The sequence below is a fragment of the Lynx rufus genome, unplaced genomic scaffold, assembly GCF_022079265.1.
Source record: "Lynx rufus isolate CCGP_SWC_20201006 ecotype Redwood Valley unplaced genomic scaffold, mLynRuf1.p SCAF_3, whole genome shotgun sequence".
Lineage (NCBI taxonomy): Eukaryota > Metazoa > Chordata > Mammalia > Carnivora > Felidae > Lynx > Lynx rufus.
In genome coordinates this window covers 97,876,911-97,894,712 of record NW_025814845.1, presented here as the reverse complement: position 1 = coordinate 97,894,712, position 17,802 = coordinate 97,876,911, and positions in this window count along the sequence as shown.

The following is a 17,802-nucleotide window of genomic DNA, read 5'->3' as shown; positions in this document are numbered from 1 at the left end:
AAAAATGTAAACATCGCTTCTGTACCCAATCTTCTAAATTTTTCATTGAAAATTTTAATTGTGTTAGCCTCCTATTGCTGGTGTAAGAAATTACCAGAAATGCATGCACTTAAAACTTATTATCTTACAGTTCAGGAGATCCGAAGTCTAAAATGTGTTAGCACCTCTGCATTCCTTCTAAAGGCCGTTTCTCTGCCCTTTTGAGCTTTTAGAGACTGCATGCATTGCTTACATCGTAGCCTCTTCCTCCATCTTCAAAAAATAATGTAAATTCTGACTCTATTCCTTTCAGGAAAGCAAACATTTATATGATAAAATAGATTTTATGGGGCTTTTGAAAGATGTAAACAAAATGTGTTAAGTGCCTAGCACAAAAAGTACACAAGTGGGAGACTGGGAGACATGGTTATTGTTACTATTTTCATGATGATGATAACGATGAAAGATTTCTATCCCAGAAGTTAAAATCTTAAGAAGAAAAAACTGACTACTGAAAGCACATCCAGAACGAGTTAAACTTAGATTGTACTTTGCCATTTACCAAGCTCATTCACACACATGATCTTATCTCATCTTACCCGCAATTCTGTGACACAGGCATTATTTTCATTCCTGATTTTATGATGAAACTGAGTCTTGAAAACTCAGTTGCTTCACCACTTGTAGTCTGCATTTTGCCACTTGAACCCAAGACTCCCCCCATCAAATCTGCTATACTTTTCATTACAAAATAGTTCTGCTCTCTAACAGTTCCAAATGCTCAGGTGTTTATTATGTAAATCAGTAATTTTCAAAGCCGGGTTCTGGGCCAGCAGCATCAGCATCAGCATCACCTGTTAAAAATGCAGATGCTCAGGCACCATGCTTGAAGTGCTGAGGGTCAGGATGGGCAAGATGAGTTTTGTATTAGCCCTCCAGGTTATTCTGATGTACTCTAAAGCTTGAGAACCACTGATCTAAAATATTGCTCTCTTCTTCTAACTGCTTACAACCCCGAGATTAAAGCCACACAAAGCCATGTAAAAAATGATTCAGTGATTAAACTGACACTTTTATTAGAAAGAATCCTAGAAGCTTGAAGAGCGAACTCATTGAAAACTTTGTTCTAACTATTTGGATTTTTCACCTCAACAAAAGTACAACATATTCTGTCTGTGTATGAAAGAGAAAAGTAAAAACCTGGGGGCTTTAAGATTGAATTTCAATAGGGACAGAAGTAGGATAATAATGATGGCTTCCATTCATTTATTAATCTATTGATGGACAGTTGGGCTGCTTCCATAGTTTGGCTATTGTAAATAATGATGCAATAAACATCAGGGTGCATGTATCCCTTCAAATTGGTGTTTTTGTATTCTTTGGGTAAATACCCAGTAGTGCAAATTCCTGGATCCTAGGGTAGTTCTATTTTTAACCTTTTGAGGAACCTCCATACTGTCTTCCACAGTGGCTGTACTGGTTTGTGCTCCCAGCAGTGAACAAGAGTTCCTTTTTCTCCACATCCTCACCAACACTTGTTTCTTGAGTTTTTTATTTTAGCCATTCTGACAGGTGTAAGGTGATAATTTGCATTTCCCTGATGATGAGTGATGTTGAGAGCATCTTCTCATGTATCTGTTGGCAATCTGTAGCTCTTCTTTGGAGATATGTTTGTTCATGTCTCTTGCTCATTTTTTAATTGGACTATTTGCTTTTTGGGTGTTGAGTTTTATAAGGTTTTTAGATATTTTGATTACTTCTCCTTTATTGGATATGTCATTTGCAAATATTTTCTCCTATTCAGTAGGTTGTCTTTTAGTTTAGTTTTTTGTTTTCCTTTGCTGTGCAGAAGCTTTTTATTTTGATGTGGTATATATATATATATATATATATATATATATATATATATACACAATGGAATCTTATTCAACCATAAAAAGAATGAAATCTTGCCATTTGCAAAAACATGGATGGATCTAGAGTATAATGCTAAGCAAAATAAGCCAGTCAGAGAAAGACAAATACCATATGAGTTCACTCATATGTGGAATTTAAGAAACAAAACAAATGAACAAAGGGGAAAAAGAGACAAACCAAAAAAACAGACTCTTAACTGTAGAAGACAAGCAGATGGTTACGAAAGGAGTGTGGTATGAGGGATGAGTCAAATAGGTGAAGGGGATTAAGATACATTGATTTCGATGAGCACTGAGTAATATACAGAACTGCTGAATCACCATACTATACTAACACTGAACCTAATGTAACTCTGTATGTTAACTACACTGGAATTAAAAATTTTAAAAATATGTTGTGGGGTGCATACATACATACATAAAATGATGGTTTCCAGAATTTCCTCTCCTATATTATCTATGATTGCTTAAGCAGGACCTTGAAAGATTAGTCTATTATCAGTCCTCCTCCTCTTCCTCATTGATCATATGCTTTGAGAACACTTAATTGCAACAGGCCAGAATGACGAGATTACGTCCTCTCACAGTTGGAACAAAGACAAATTGTATGTGGCATGCCACAGGCCGAGAGGGGCAAAGGGAGAGCTGACATTTTATATGTTATAAATACTGCTTACTCGTAGTTCATCAAATTGTTTCTAGATCTGGGAGTAAGGGCAAAGGCTCTCATTCTGATTTACCATCTATGTCCTGATGGGTTGAATCAATATCCAGGAGCAATTTGGGAGGGCAAAGATCCCTGCAGGTTGCCACACCAGAGGTTTATTAGCAGAAGCTAGGGATCAATCAAGCTTTGAAAGAGGCCCTGGAGAAGACTTGCAAAAAGCATCCCTCAGGTAAAGCAGTCTGCTCCAAGTCTACCATGGAGAGTAAGCATTTCAAAGGAGATTTAGAAGAGAAGGTGAGGCTAGCAGTGCTTTCATCAGAAGCCCAGATCTAGGGTAAGGTTGGTTCTCTGCTCAGCCTTAGGCTTTCCTTGTCCCTCTAGTTTGGAGCCTCTTCAAAACCTGGGGTATACTCCACATGAGAATGGGGTTATTCCAACTCTTCAGGGAAAGAACTCTACCATGGCCAGGGAAGAGACCCTGGCATCCGTCCTGTCATAGGTACAGTGAAACATCTTTCTGCAGAGCCCTGCACCTTAGTTGGCCCCCAAGAGCCACGAAGCCTGTGTCCTGGGCACAATTGGCAGGTGATTTCATGCCTAAAGAGGACTTTTCTATAGAATCACCAGAGGACAATTCCCTGCAGTATAGCAAGGCCTTCTAGCGGGGTAGAGGGAAGGAGGTGAACATTTATTGAGCAGTAACTATGTGCTAGACCTTTTCCATACACTAACTCATTTTATTCTTACAACAATCTCATTTAGTAGATAATTTTATCCCCATTTTTCAGACCAGAAAACAAGGCAGAGGAAGTTAGGTTACTTACTCAAAGTCACACAGCTTGCAGGTGGCACAGCCAGAATATGAACTCGGGTCTGGCTTCAAAGTCCCTGCTCTCCTCACTACAGTGCTATCACAGCAGAAGGAGCCCAATGAGCTCACCACCTGTCTCTGAGCAAAGGGCACTTCAGGCCTTCCCGTGTGGCTGTTTCCAACAGATCAATGGAGGTCACAGTGTAGACATCACCTGTGCCATCTTTGTTGGCCCACAGACATACATCCTAATTATGTTGTCCTGAGGGAGGATCATTATGCACTTTTCCTACCACCGAACAAGGAGAAGGGGATCAAAGGACAGCTGAGTCCTCACGGATGATCCCTATTTACTGTACCTATTCCTCTTTCTCCATCCAAAAACCTCTTTCCTCCATGTTACCCCCATACATCCCAATTAAACAGAAAGCCATCATCAATTTTTTTGCTATCTCTTACAAGAGGAAAAAAAAAGGCTAAGGAAAACATTTTATTGCAAAGGCCAAACAGCGTTTGCTGCAATCTGCTTATTTCAGCACAATCCTCTAAGTGCTGTTTTATTTGCCCTAAACAAGCTTGATATACAACACAGTCATAACCTTAATGATATTTCAGCCAGTTAATCATTCATTAGGCTAAGTCAGAACAGTCTTCTGCGAAGTTTGTATTCCCATTTTCAGGTTGGCCAAACTTTTAGAACAGACTGCTTTCTTCTTGAAATATATAATGTATTATTCCCAAGTGGAGATTTTAACTATCATGGAATAGTGCGGTATTTACTGATACTTCACTCTGTATTCACCAACTACAATTATATCTTTCATTTTACAAGCTGTTTGCCAGGACAATTCCATGACAGAATCCATTCTTCCATACTAGGGCAAGGTTCCTTGGAAGCACTAACTTAGGGGTGCTAATTGCCAGGCAGAGCAAACAATCTGGAATGGAATAGGAGAAGAGCATTTGTAGACAGCCCAGGGTATTTTTGCCATGGCCTAGATAGATGTAGGAAGGAACACTTACTCTCATCTTTGTAAGCTGATTTTACTGTGGCCATTTGGTCAGCAAATCTAAATTCGGAAATTCGCCTAAGGAATAAAAATGGGTATACACTGCAAGAGTGAGGCATCAGCCTCCAGGATACAATGTCTACTTACTAAGAACCATCATAGGGTGCTCTGTCTTCAATGGGCAGAATATATGGGTCTGAGAAATAAAGAGTAAAGGTAAAAGTTGCCCTATTGCCACCACTTCCCACCCAACTCTGGCCTCTATGAGTTAGGAAATCCTATTTCCCAAGAGGCCAATAGGCAAGGAAAGAAGTTACCATCCCGGCAGGAATAATTAACCCACGGTAACAAAAGATAGGGTTGCTCTTACACCGTGGGAGCAGGAAGAAATATGTTTGGTACCCAGATTCATCCACTGCAGCATCTTTTAGTATTTCTGTGCCAAATTTCAGAAGAAAGTGGGTAAGTACAGCCACCACAGTGTGAGCCAGAGTCCTGGGCTTCTCAGGGAAAGCCCCTAAGGCAAGGCAAATCTAGAATGAGAAACAGAAGAGAGAGATTGTAAATTCTCATTTGTGACCCCAAGGATAGCTGCCCTCCTGGGGCTAAAAGTTCATCCCACTAACCTATTTTTCCTCAGAAAAAGAGACCAATCAGAATCCTAGAGGAGCTGTTCCCAGCTGAAGTAAATTTATTATATTAAGCAAGTTGACCCAAGCAGTGCAAGAGGTGGATTTTAGTGGATACCGTGGTGTACTGACAAGATTCATCTCCTACCAGAGCCACCTCCACCCGAACCCTGGCACACCAAGGCACACCAAGGCACACCAAGGCACAAGGCACTCACTGTCCAGGCTGTCCTGACTGTTGATTGCTGACAATGTCAGCTCACAGCTGGGCCAATAAATTGTCCCAGGCTGAAGGTCAAGGTTACACTCTCTCTCCAGGGGCAGCCTGCATCCTATCACTGGACAATGAGGGTTCAAACAAAGACTCAACCCCCTTGTCTGAGTGAGGTACAACTCTGAAGGGCTATTCCAGTTTCAGACTTCCTCAGAGGATTGGCCAAGGACTTTGCTGCTTTTGCATAGCAGACTAAGTTCCTCCCCCACCCCCCACCCCACCCACCCACACATCCAGTCCTGCTGCCTTCACTCACTCACAGGTGGTTACCCAAGAGCACTCCCCAATAAACTGCACTGAATTATCTGTCTTCAAGTCTGTTTTTCAGGGAACCCAATCTAAAATGAATGTGAATAGTGGCAATTCTTAAATTAAGGGATTATTGAAGGTTACTGTCTCCTTTTTGCATATCTGCATGTTCAGATTTTCAACAGTAAACATAAATTGTATCTGTAGTAAGAGTTACATATGCATACATACACACTGCATATATATAAAGTTTCTTAGAGTCTCTAAGTGCAGAGGAAAACAGCCATTTTGGTGTGACCTACAACATACAAAATGAAGAGAAGACATTTGGAGGGAAGAATATTTCATCACATTGTCATTTGAATTTGCAATTTTCTAGTTATTGGTGTGTTTGAATAAATATTTCATGTTCAATGACCAAAATGAAAAAAAAAAGAGGAGACAAAACCAATACAAATAGATTAAATATATTAGTGAAAAAAATCTTGGTAACAGACAAAAGAAAACACCCTAGAAACAAATAATTCATTGAAACGGATTCAAAATATAAATATGTATAGTATTATAATTAAAGAAATTATAGTATTATATATAATATATACATTACATGATATTATTATATACACTATATTACATTATATTTATACCACTATATTGTATATATTATTATAATTAAAGGAATTAAATTGCTCTTTTAAAATTTTCCCATAAAGAAGAAAAAAAGATCTGTCAGGCTTAGATAGGTTTACAATAAGTCTCGTCAAATTTTTAGAGAAAAATAATTATTGATGAAAATGAGGTCTACAGCAATCTTATATACACTGGTTTAGGGAGATATACGACTCCGAAAAAGGTATTTGGTATTATTTTCCCTCATTTTTTAAATCCATTTTAAGGTGTGTGTGTTTTTTTTTAAACTAAGTTTTAGATGCACATTTGGTCCTCCAACAGCTTCTTAGGATGTTTATGAAATAATTTTTTTTTTACCAATAACTTTTTATTTATTCATTGGATTTTCCCAGGGTAAAAAGAGAAGGGGAAAGGGTCAGTATGTGTGTTACAAAACAATAGCAAATGGGAAAGGAAGTACCCGGCACAGCAAAATCAGCCACATAAACACCCCCCAGAGATGTAGTCACTAAAGACCAAGGGGGCTCAGTCTCCTGCAGTTCAGAAATGAGGGGGAAGGGATCAGGGAAAGAACAGATAGGTACAAGCTTTCCTACCCCACCCCACCCCCATAAGTTCAAGATTTCACACAAAGCTTTGGTTTCTAGCAGTAAACATGGAGTTCATTAGTTCATCTCCTATTTAACAATCTTGTGGCCACTTTGACATATGTTTCTTGCACCTGCATAAAAGTTCCTGAGTGACTTGGATTATACATTCATCTTCCCTTCCTTGGCCTCCAGACCCTATCTCTACATGGAAGGCTCCCCTCATTGCTTCTGCTTCTCTCTACCCTAAGATTAGAGATTAAAGTAGGGTTGATCCATCCAAATACAAGTGTATTAGTATGAATCACATCAAGGAATGGTCTTGACACAGGATACTAGGAACGAGAAATGGAGTGTTTACAGCTTTTTCATGGTTTAAAGGTGTGGGGGGGGGGTTTGGGGGAGGAGGATAGGGTAGGAGTCAAGTTTTTAGGATAGAAGATCTTGCCCAAAATAGGAAATAGGGGAAGGAAACGCAAAAGAAAGGATGGTTCAAGACCACCACATTTTTAGACAGGTCACCAAGCTGTGTTCCAGATTCTCTTCCTGTGAAATAAAATTTTTGAGATGTGTATAACAGGAAAACATCTGTAGTCTATCCCAATATTCAGTTGATAGTTTGGATAGGCTAGAATTCAAAATTAGAAAAATAAGCAATAATCTTGTTCATATTTGGAAGGCAATGCTCTTTGATCATCTAACTTCCAGGATGCTGTTGAGAAATGTAAACCCATTATGGCTGTGATATGGATGTCACCTGTCCTTGCCATCTCACCCTATCCCCCCAAATCACAGCAATTTAGAAAATTCTTTCTTTTTCCCCACATACATGAAATTTCACTTTGTGCCTGAGTGTTGTCCCATTTTCACCCACTCTACTAAGCACTTGGTGAGCCTGTTCAACGTAGAAAATAATCAGCTTTCAATTTGGGGGATTTTCTTGTGACTTACCTGCCTTATGATTGATTTCCTGTCTTCTGTTTTCCATTTTCACATTCTGAACTTCTGTTTCTCAAATGTCATAACTCCTGGACTACTCCTCTAATTTCCTTATCTTTTCTTTGTATTTTTAATGTTTTCTGGGGTGTTCTTTTATCATCCAACTCTTTTATTAAGTATTTCATTTCTTCCATCATATTTTTAATTTCTAAGAGCTGTTTCTGGTTCTGTTTAATTTTCACGGCATCGTTTTTGTTCCAGAAAAACATATATTCTCTTACATCTCTGAAAATGTTAATGATAGGTACAGTTCTATTTTTATTTTTGAGGTTTTATCCCTCCCACATATATATAAAATAATTTCATCCATTTATTTTGCTCTTTCTTTCATATTAGAGATTTCTTTTCTCAAATGTCTCCTTGATTAAATGTTCATTTTTAAAGGTCTATGACTAAAGTCCTGGTGAGCTTGTCAACTGTGAACTTCCCTGTAGCGTGACCTAGGTGGGCCATATATTGGGAAAGGTGCAATGTCATTTTCTTTACATCTTTCTACGGACTGGTCAGATCCCCCAGAGAAGACTCTTCCAAAATCTTGTATAGAAAGCAAAGGCCTGGCTTCCAGTGTTCTAAAAAGTGAATAAGGTGGCTCTCTCAATATTTAAAAGGCACACATTCAATTAATCTTCCTATTTCTTTACAGTATCTGTGTCCTCAACTGTATCTACTTTTCCTCAGTCAAGTTCTGTTTTAGCTTCTCTGGAGAATAATTCTGCTGGGTGTGAGGGATAATTACTCATGGGTTAGTATAGAGAAGGTGATTTGAGAATTTCACTGCTTTTTAAAACACTTTCAATCAATTCACCATCTTTCAGCTAGCTCTTTTTATCCCATCTTCCAGAGATACCTATTATGGAGTCTTTTGAAGATTCTGCAGTATACATTAAGTTGGTCTGACCCCTCACCCTATCTTAGGTTTGGCTTTCTCAGTTCTACCAAGTAATTTACCATTCATCCATCTACTTTCCCGATTTAAAAATTTTATTGATACTGTCTCGTCTTCTCTTTTCCCCATCGCTGTGGATTTTTGCCTTCTTAAAAGCTTTAGTGAGATTTTAAAAGGAAATAAAAGTAGACACATGTATTAGGACTACTGTCTTTACTAGGAAATGTGACTTTAAAAAAAATGAAGATGGACAGAGTCTATTACTCAGTAATTTCACTTCTGGGTAAACTCTTGACATGTGTACCAGGAGAGATGTACAGAAATATTCATAGCAGTATTAACATATCAATAAAAAGTAACTCATGGATGAATCTTAAAAACATAATGGCTTGTTGTTTAAAAGTTACAGAAACATATATACAGTATAGATTTGTTCAGCTGAAAAACATTAAAAAATCCTAAAAATGTATTGTCAGTTACTAGTATCTTTAATATAATAAAACCATTTAAAAAAGCAAAGCAATGATAAACATAAAAAAATCAAAGCAGTAGTTACCCTTGGTTGGAGAGAAACAGAGTTAAAGTTGGGAATGAAAATGAGCTTCAACAGTATTGGCAATTGTTAGAGTCCCCACAAGCAAACCCTAATGTGAGAACTTAAGTGTAAGTAGCTTATTTTGGAAGGTTATCCCAGCAAATACTGGTAAGAGAGTAGAGAAGTAAGATGGGAAGGGAAGGAAAGGCAAAGAAAGGAAGTGAACACAGGGTAAGTTATAAGCAGATTCTTACTGTGGACAACTGAGGCTCAGTATCACTGGGGACCTCTTGAAGACTGTATAGAATACAAGTCAAAGTCATCCTACCTGCGGGACAAAGAAGTTTAGATATCTAGCTCCCAGCTCCCACCCATTATTAGTTGAGGTATGCTCCTGATGGTCTTAACTCCCCCTATGTCCAGCATGCCCTGCTTCTGGGGCTGAGCATCTTTCTTGACCAGAGGAAAGCCTGCAGGCAAAGCATCTCAGGTGCTTAAAACAGAGAGCCATCAGTGCTTTTTGGGAATAGTGAGCACTGAGGGGGGTAAGCCTGCCACAGTACTATTCTAGTTTTTCAACTAGGAGTGGCTAAAATGGGATTTATTTGGTTATTTTTCATACTATATATATGAAATGTATTCTTTCATATCAATGCTAATGTTAATTAAGAATATTAAGTAAACTTTTACATATGTCTTGAATTCCCATTTTCTTCTTTGGGCAATGTTTGTTAGAAATGTGAACTTCAAAATATGTTTCATTTTCACTGACCTTCTGCTCATTTGCAGTAATGGGGCCACAGATTCCCTGGTGTCATTGGGCCCTAATTCATTCTCTGAACAAGCTGGTCTTTCACTGAAGGAGGGCCATTGTAATTCAGTGTAAATATGGTCATTTATAAAGCAGCAGGAACTGATTTGCAAGAACTCTTCAGACAGTATATTTTAGGAGAGCAACATGGTGTGAAATTCAATTCAATTCATGTCTCTGTTTTTGTATTATATGGATAATTTTTACATAGTAAGATTTTGGCTTTAAGGGTTTTAGAACTCATATACCATTGGCTAAGGCAAGTTTTTGGATTATAATTAACTCAAATCCCAATTATGCTATTCCAAGTAAGAATGGTTCTTTATAATCCTCTTTTCTGGGACCAGAATATTACAGTTTAGTTTCTTGAGCCAGATGCATTTTAGGCTGTGCTTATGGAGCAGGGCCATTTAACTGACCAAGACAATAATAGCTAACAACTGGATGTTTTATAGAATAATACATTGCTGTTGGACTCAAGGGGGAAACTTACTAATTTGTATTGGCTTACACAAATAGGCCAAAGGTGCTTAACTGATTTTAGAGAATTATCTCTGACAACTCAAAATCATTGGAGCCAACATCTCTCTATGAAATCAGTTACAGAGACAACAAAGTATTTATTGACTAAATTACCTTTCTAATACATCAGCTTAAAAAAAACTCTGAGGGGCGCCTGGGTGGCGCAGTCGGTTAAGCGTCCGACTTCAGCCAGGTCACGATCTCGCGGTCCGGGAGTTCGAGCCCCGCGTCGGGCTCTGGGCTGATGGCTCAGAGCCTGGAGCCTGTTTCCGATTCTGTGTCTCCCTCTCTCTCTGCCCCTCCCCAGTTCATGCTCTGTCTCTCTCTGTCCCAAAATAAATAAACGTTGAAAAAAAAAAAATTAAAAAAAAAAAAAAAAACTCTGAAAAGAGGTTTAAAAAAATCTCAGTGCCTACCATGACAGGCATAACTGTATTCTGTGGCACAAAGTTTGACTTAATCCGCTAAGTGAAAATAATTTCCTCTAAGGCAGCTGAAGGGTAATAAAAACACTCTTTACAAAGGAAGTGACAATTATTAGCTTGAAGGTCCTTAGTTTTTCTCTGAACAAGACAGTCTCATCAGTCTACCTCTGAAAGCGAGTCTCTATTTACACTGACAACAAACTGATCAGAAATTATGGAATGAGCTGTTTCAGAACAGCTCATAAAAAATGGACTCTATAGAGGTGGGGATGTAAGCAGAAGAGAGCAGTTGGTAACATGACATGTTTTAGGGGACATTTCTAACAGGAAAGTAAAATACGCTGTGACTCCCTTTAATTTTACACATCAATCTAGCCTCAAGGCCTACTTGGTGAGGCAGACAAATTTGGTATTCCTTTTGTAACTGTAAATGCATCTCTTAAAATGAATTAGTCATTAGCTTTTGAAAAATTATTTTAAAAAATTTTTTTAACGTTTATTCATCTTTGAGAGACAGAGAGAGACAGAGCATGAGCGGGGAAGGGTCAGAGAGAGGGAGACACAGAATCTGAAGCAGGCTCCAGGCTCTGAGCTGTCAGCACAGAGGCCAACGCGGGGCTTGAACTCACGAACTGTGAGATCATGACCTGAGCCGAAGTCGGACGCTCAACCAACTGAGCCACCCAGGCGCCCGTCTTTTTTTTTTTAAGTTTTATTTATAAAAGTGATCTCTACACCCAACATGGGACGCAAACTCATGACCCTGAGATCAAGAGTCATATGCTCTTCTGACTGAACCAGCCAACCTCCCTGAAGATTGTCTTTATTCTCCTTCATATCCAACCCCAGTAAATAAGTGGATGGATTGATGGCTGGATGGGTAGGTAGACGGACAGATGGATAACTAATTTAAGTTGGAAGGTTTGACCATACGACACTACACAAAATACATTTCAAAGGGAGTTGTTAGACCCCAGAGCCTAAATTTAAACATAGGTATGAAAGATTATGGCAATGGAGAGAATTTTTTGAGGATTATTTCATTGGAAAGAGAGATGTACTGTGGGTGAACAATGATACAAGTTGTTTGCGGTGCACCTCATGACGATCACAGAATTCAGTAAGGATCTCCTGCACTAACCCTGTCTTCATTGAAAACTTTGAGATCTTGCCCATCATATTTTTTGCATTAGTATTTATTTTTTAAGTGTTTCACTAAAATATTGTTTATCTTGATTGCTGAGCTTTTTGGCATCCCCTTTACTTTTGCTCTTAAGGTGAGTGCCTTACTGGCTTCACCCTAGTCCCAGTCCTGATTGAGGGGGACCAGGTGATGATGTCTGACCGTCACCTGTGCCTCTAAAGCAGCCTATTACAGCAGGATAGAGGTTGATCGCCAAGGAAGGTACTACACCCTCCTCTCATAGTGGGTCAAAAGTGTGGGAATTCTAGGAACTAGATGAAAACTAATGATAGGAATAGTAGCCTGGGGTCATTTAAAAAGGTATCCTGTCCAAGAGGATAGTTTGAGAGAATTGAGGGAGACCTCAGAGCTGGCAGGGCAGAAGCCGAGGGGCACTAAGAGTGACCCAACTGAAGGTAAGGCACTGCTACACCTGGAGAGTGAGACTGAGGTCTGCCTCTCTACCCTCCACTCTACTCTCTATCCCTAGAGGCGACAAAGCAAGAAGATTTAAGGCATACTCTCCCCAGAAGACTGCCGGCCTGCCTGCAGCCAAGCCCTAGAATGAAGGTAGGGTGTAGAAGAGAAGCCTTAACTTTGAACGAAGAGTAAAGTACTCTTAATATGTTAGACAAAACATTCCTAAAAACTGAATTAAAACTATAATTTTGATATTAAAGTGGCCTTAGGACTCAAGGCCCTGTTGCAAAACTCCAGGAGCATTATTCGCATGAGAATCTATTGGAGCTAAACTCCAGGAGACTCATATACAAAAATTACAGTGCAAATGGTGCCCCCTGGAGTTGTGTGACTTGGAGGCTGCGATAGAACATTTTATTACTTGAATAGGCAGGAAAAACAAGGGACTGACTGGGTTTTTAAGCAAGCACAGGAAAAAACTTCTCCCAGTGAAAGATAAAGACAAAAATAAATTTGCATTTTAGTTAAACTCCGTAAATTGTGCTCATTCAACTTATGGTTACAGAAGGATGAATAGAGGAATGAATGGATGAATAAACAAGCAGATTGTAAAAGGCAATTTAAGTTATTGAAGAGCGTGATTCTATTTAAATTAATCTGTTTCTTTAACAGGGAGATGATTTAAGAAGCAAATTCCTATTGAAAAGGGTATAAACATTCATTGGGGGCAAATTTCAATGTCTGACTGCCTGATGTTATTTAGGGACTTTATCTGTATTTCAAAGGTTGGCCTTCCAGATAGATTAGCTCACTGAAAAGAGAAGCCTGTACCCTGATGCCCTTGTGAGATACCATACACATCTGGTACAGCTGGCATCTGCTGTTTGCTCATCAGTCTCTGACAGCCACCTGGGGCATTCCCACATCACTGTGGTTCTCTTTTTTACAGGCTCACTTTCCTTATTTTCAGTTCTCATTTCTCAGCAAGGTTACAACAATATTTAATTAGCCTTTTCTCCCAGATGAGTCCCTCAAATCCCTCCCACATTTGGTGCCAGATGAAACCTTCTAAAGTACAAACCTTGATCAAATGAAGGTACGTGCATGGGTATCTACACACACAGCAATTTATATGAGTATACACATATCCATGCTTATGTGTACATACACATACATATGTATACTAGAAATGTATAAAAATATATACATACACATATGTATGTGTACAAACGTACATATAAACTTAAAACTAGATGAATAATACATATTACATTAACTATGTACAGTTGGTAGAATTATAAGTCCTTGATCAGTATTTTTTCTTTATGCCTTTTTGTATTTTCTAAGTTATCAGCATTCACTGCTCACTAACCTATAATTTAAATTTTTTTTCTTAGGGATGTAGAGAAATTTTTAAAAATTTTAAAAATATTTATTTTTGAGAGAGAGAGCCTGAGCAGGGACGGGGTGGGGGGGGGGAACAGACAATCCGAAGTGGGCTCTGTGCCAACAGCAGCGAGCCTGATGCAGGGCTTGAACTCATGAACCGTGAAATCATGACCTGAGCCGAAGTTGGACACTCAACCAACTGAACCACCCAGCCACCCCTGATGTAAAGGAACATTTAATGAAATTGAAAAATGTTGACAGGGTTGTTAATTTTTAAAGATTTGTATAAGCCCACGTATTTGTGTAAAATGTATATTTCATATGAATGAATGGTGTGTGTGTGCTAGTACTGACTACCGTGGGAGATGAGACCTTGAGTAATTTTTATTTTTCTTTGTTCTTAGCTATATTTTCAAAAATTTCTATAGTGATATACACAGTCATGATAGTTTCCCCAGTAAGTGTGAGTCTCTGTGGCAAGGATGCAAAGCTATGCTAGAAGGTATAGCAAAGCCAACTGATGCTTTTCCTAAAACTGGTAACATTTTCTTGATTTCTAGAGGATTACTTCTGCCACACCTAAAAAGTAGTGCTTTGGCAACACTATTCTTTCACTCTGAGATAGGTTTGCTTCATTTCATCAAGGAGCCAAAGTCCCTGTAGTATTCTGCCAACCAGAGAGCTTTGAAGCCTATTATCTACAATTAATTTTCCTCTGAAAAGCCTGCAAATGGAGGCTCCTTAATTAGGCTGAAAAATAGGGAGGGAGTCAAAATATTACACTGGGTAAACCCATGACCCTAGTACCAAAATAGAAGGCAGTAGGGTACGGTTCACTATTAAACAACCTGCTAGCTGGTCAAACACTCACATGCTGAACCCAGGCTAGGAAACAAATGACACTTCTAAATAGGCAACAAATTCTTTAATTAGGATACATATGGTTATTTTGTACATATTTTGTACCCATTTTGTATTGTCTCTGCCCTCAAATCTGAAAATCTCTTAGAAGAAACAAGTTAATATATACTACAATCAGTACAGTACGTGTAAAGAAAAAGGGTTATCATGATGGCAATACTGAGCACAGGCAAAGAGCCCAGCAGGAAGGAGGAAGGCAAGGCAGCTCGTTAAACAGGTGACACTGAGGTGATTCTTCAATGCTAAGTGGGTGTTAGGCAGAAAGAGTATGGGGTAAGACGTGGGATTTGCATGCAGAGTTAGGAAGATGTACAAAATACAGAGATGTGAGACATCATAGCACTTTGGATGGGGGAAGAGTAAAGCTGGGTGAACAGAAGTAAGGAATATAGAATTTTATGCTGATGGCAAAACAGAATCACTGAATGGTAATAGGCAAAGACAGGACATGGCCAAATGTGCATTCTATGAAGATAATTCTCTGGACAAAATAAATTCTGAGAGACTGAAGGTGGGGAACACCATTTAGATTATTGTAGTAATCTAGGTGAGAAATAGTGGCTATTGGAAAATACAAAGAGGGGATACATTTAAGTGATAATAGGGAGTAAAAGTTAATTTGTTGATAAAATGTAAAGCCAAGAATAGAGGAGAGGGAAGACTTTAGAATTATCCCTAGGATGGCAGGACCAAGCACTCAGGTAGGAAATATAAGAGGAAAAAACAAGGGTGATTGGAAAGTTAAGCTCTTTTCTGGTTGTGTGGAGTTTGAGGTGCTGATAAAGCATGCAGATAGAGAAACCTTGTCAGGAATAGGTACCCAGTAGGAGAGAGATCTGGGTTGTAGCTCTAAATTTTGGAGTCACATAGATAGAAACTCAAGACATGGAAATGAAAAGAGATCTTAAGATGCAACATTTTTTTTAATTTTTATTTTTTTATATTTATTTATTTTTGAGAGACAGAGATGAGCAGAAACTGGGGAGGGACAGAGAGAGAATGAGACACAGAATCTGAAGCAGGTTCCAGGCTCTGACCTGTGAGCACAGAGCCTGACGCAGGACTAAAACTCACAGACCATGAGATCATGACCTGAGCTGAATTCAGACGCTTAACCGACTGAGCCACCCGGGTGCCCTAAGATGCAACTATTAATATAAGGTGACAAATGAGGAAGAATTGCCCATGGAAGAGCCTAAAATGGGGCATTCAGATTAGTAAGATGAATTTCAAGAGAGAATAAAGTCAGGAAAAGAAAAGGAGAAATTCCAAAGGCGGAAGAGTCAATGGTCTGGAATGCTGCAGTGACATAAAGGCCAAGATGTGTGCATAGTGTTTGGCAACAAAAGAGTCATCTATAACCCCAGTCAGTAGTTTCAGTGGAGTGGTGAATATGAAAGCTGGTATTGCAGTAGATTGAGGCAGTAACAGAAGAAAATAATGTAGAGACAAGTATAGGTCATTTTCTCAAGAAGCCTGGCTACAAAGGGAAGGAGAAAGACTGATTAGTTTCTAGAAACATCAAAAGAATCTAGAGAGGGGCGCCTGGGTGGCGCAGTCGGTTAAGCGTCCGACTTCAGCCAGGTCACGATCTCGCGGTCCGTGAGTTCCAGCCCCGCGTCGGGCTCTGGGCTGATGGCTCAGAGCCTGGAGCCTGTTTCCGATTCTGTGTCTCCCTCTCTCTCTGCCCCTCCCCCGTTCATGCTCTGTCTCTCTCTGTCCCAAAAATAAATAAACGTTGAAAAGAATCTAGAGAGAGTTTTTTCACATCTTAAGATGAGACTTAACTGCCCTGATGTGGAGAAAAGATTCTACCTCAGCAAAATAAATAAAAGAGAAATAGAGAGGTGCTGGGGTGGGGGGGGGGGGCTGATCTTTGCATGCACCTTACTATTATATTTTCAAGTCTTGCTTCCTCTTGACTGAAACTGTATGTGTTCATTCTTCTACTTCTCTACTTTAGCATAGTGCTGAGGTCACAGTAGAAATTCTAGTATCTGTTAAGTGAATAAGTTGGTAAAAGAACTTAGAGGAGTAAAGAAAGTAATAACAGGTAATATTGAAAATAAAAAGGCATAAATTTAGGGAATTATAATTTGATGGTTTATTTCCTCTGTGGAGTAATATATAGGTCATCTGCTGAAGGCAATGGAAGAAAAACTATAGGAATGATTAAACTTAACACCAAAAAAAAAAACCCCAAAAAATAATCTGATTAAAATGGGCAGAGGACCTGAATAGACATTTTTCCAAAAGAAGACATACAGATGGTCACCAGACACATGAAAACATGTTCAACAACACTCATCATCAGGGAAATGCAAATCAAAACCACAGTGAGATACAACCTCACCCATGTCAGAATGGCTAGTATCAAAAAGACAAGGAATAATAAGTGTTGGTGAGGATATGGAGAAAAAAAAAAAAAAAAGAACACTTGCACACTGTTGGGGGAATGTAAATTGGTGCGGTCCCTGTGGAAAACAGTATGGAGGATCCTCAAAAAATTAAAAATAGAAATACTGTATGATACAGTTAATTCCACTACTGGGTATTTACCCAAAGAGAACAAAAACACTACTTTGGAAAGATCTATGCACCCCTATGTTTACTGCATCATTACATACAGTAGCCAAGATATGGAAGCAGCCCAAGTGTCCACTGAGTGATGAATGGATAAAGAAGATGTGGTGGTGAGGATGGTGGTGATGGTGGGGGGGGGGGGGGCGGCGGTGTATTTATATATACAATGGAATACTACTCAGCCATAAAAAAGAATGAGATCTTGCAATTAGAGGACATGGAAAAACCTAGGTGGTATTATGCTAAGTGAAATAAGACAGAGAAAGACTAATACCATATGATTTCACCTCTATGTGGAATCTAAAAAATAAAACGAAACCGAAAAATAAATAAATAAATGAACAAAGCAGAAACAGACCCATAAACACAAAAACCA